This window comes from Apium graveolens, chromosome 5, assembly GCF_009905375.1.
Source record: "Apium graveolens cultivar Ventura chromosome 5, ASM990537v1, whole genome shotgun sequence".
NCBI classification, from domain to species: Eukaryota; Viridiplantae; Streptophyta; class Magnoliopsida; order Apiales; family Apiaceae; genus Apium; species Apium graveolens.
The window spans coordinates 139649420-139651742 of record NC_133651.1 but is presented as its reverse complement, the minus strand read 5'-3'; the positions used below and the strand labels follow the sequence as shown (position 1 = coordinate 139651742).

The window sequence follows — 2323 nt, the reverse complement described above, 5'->3', positions numbered from 1 at the left end:
ATCACCAATACAAGTCATATCAACTACCTGTTGCACATGAGAAGAACCCTCTGTAGGCACTGGAAGATCCATCCAGCCACTCTCTACATCATCAAAAATATATACCAACCCCTTATCATGGGGTGCACCTATGAATGAATAACTCAAGTGATCTAGCATTCGGTTGAGCTCAATTGTGGGAGCTTCTTGAATAAATGGTTCAAAATGCTCCTTAGAAATTTTCAGCTCTGCTAACCCAAGAGAATTGAATGGCATATCCAACTTCCTCTTCCATGGAGGTGCATTCAAAACCTGTATTTGCTCTACTTTAAAGCACTCCTCTTTAGCTGTGGGTAACTTTATTTCCTTGAACACATTAAAGTGACATTTTGATCGTAAACCTTCATCGAAAGCTCTCCTTTTTGCACATCGATCATAGTTCGGCCTATAGCCAAGAATGGTCTTCCCAAGATAATGGGAATCTTCTTATCTTCCTCGAAATCAAGAATTACAAAGTCAGCAGGAAATATGAGTTTATCCACCTTGACCAAGACATCCTCCACTATACCTCGTGGATGAGCGATGGAACGGTCATCTAGTTGCAATGACATGTATGTTGGTTTCGGATCAGGAAGACCAAGCTTCTTGAAGATAGATAAGGGCATCAGATTGATGCTAGCTCCTAAATCACATAAACACTTGTCGAATGACAAGTTTCTGATGGTGCAAGGAATAGTGAAGCTTCCAGGATCTTTAAGCTTCGGAGGCAACTTCTGTTGCAGCACAACACTGCATTCCTCCGTTAGAGCAACGGTCTCTAAGTCATCGAGCTTCACTTTCTGAGAGAGAATACCTTTCATAAACCTCGCACAGCTAGGCATCTGTTCAAGAGCTTCAGTAAAAGGTATGTTGATATGAAGTTTTTTAAACACCTCCAGAAACTTCTCAAACTGCTTATCCAGCTTTTTCTTCTGTAGCCTCTTAAGAAAAGGAGGTGGAGGATAGATCTGTTTCTCCCCTGTATTACCCTCAGGAGGAGTGTGTTCCATAGTAGTCTTCCTTGGTTCCACCTCTACTTCCTTATGCACTTCTTCTTCAGCCACAACTGCATTTTCTGAAACTTGAGATTTTTCAGGCTCTTCGTCTTGCTGAATATTGGGGCTTGCGACCTTTCCAGACCTTAAGGTGATGGCGTTAACCTGTTCTTCAACTTCCCTCTTTCCTGGATTATTTCTGTATCACTAGGAAGCGTTACTGGTGGGCGATTCAATAAGGCATTAGCAATTTTCCCTATTTGGTTTTCCAGAGTCTTGATAGAAATAGCTTGGCTTTGGCATATAAGAGCCTGGTTTTTTCACATAAGCCTCAACTCCTCCAATTCAGATTTTTCATTCGAAGATAGACCTGCATCATGATATTGTTGTTGAATTTGGAGTTGTTGTTTTGGTGCAAATTGTTGCTGAAAACCAGGAGGGTTGAATTATTTTGCTCCAAACTGCTGGAACGGCTGTTGCACCACATTCTGATTGTTGCTCCAGCTGAAGTTAGGATGATTTTAGTTGTCAGGATAATAAGTGGCAGGAACTGGGTACTGCGATCTCTGAAAGTTACTCACAAACTGAGCTAAGTCACTAGATATAGCGTATTGCTCCGTCACATGCGGACCTGCACACAGCTCACAAACACTAATTATCTGCTTAACACCATAGTTAGCCAGAAAATCGATCTTCATAGACAACGCCTTCAGTTGAGCAGTGATAGCCGTAGCTGTATCCACTTCAAGAACTCCTGCTACCTTGCCCTGTGGAAATTTCTGGGTTGGATACTGATATTCATTAGCAGCCATCAGTTCAATTAGATCATAAGCTTCCTCATAGCTCTTTGCCCATAATGATCCACCTGCTGCTGCATCGAGAATGGATCTAGATTGTGCTCCCAACCCATTGTAAAAACAATTGATGATCATCCAATCAGGCATTCCATGATGAGGATACTTCCTAAGCATCTCCTTGTAGCGCTCCCAAGCTTCATATAAAGATTCTCCTGATTGCTGCGTAAATTGAGTAAGAGCATTCCTGATTGCAGCTGTCTTCGCCATAAGGAAGAATTTAGTAAGAAACTTCTGAGCAAGATCTTCCCAAGTAGTAATCGAACCAGCTGGTAGAGAGTGTAACCGGCTCTTAGCCTTGTCCCTCAGAGAGAATGGGAACAGTCTCAGCTTCACAACATCTTCAGAAACATCATTGAACTTGAAGGTGTTACATATCTCAATGAAATCCCTAATATGCATATTGGGATCTTCCGTTGGAGAACCCCAAACTGGATTGAATTCAGCACCCATTGA

At 42.0% G+C, this 2323-nt stretch overlaps 1 non-coding gene across 1 annotated transcript; it reads left to right on the top strand.

Annotated features, from left to right (window-relative positions):
- The first annotated feature begins 1955 nt into the window (after positions 1 to 1955).
- Positions 1956 to 2062, top strand: LOC141663170 (small nucleolar RNA R71). The gene has a single exon (XR_012551253.1). It is a non-coding gene; the product is annotated as a small nucleolar RNA R71 (small nucleolar RNA).
- The last annotated feature ends 261 nt before the right edge of the window (positions 2063 to 2323 follow it).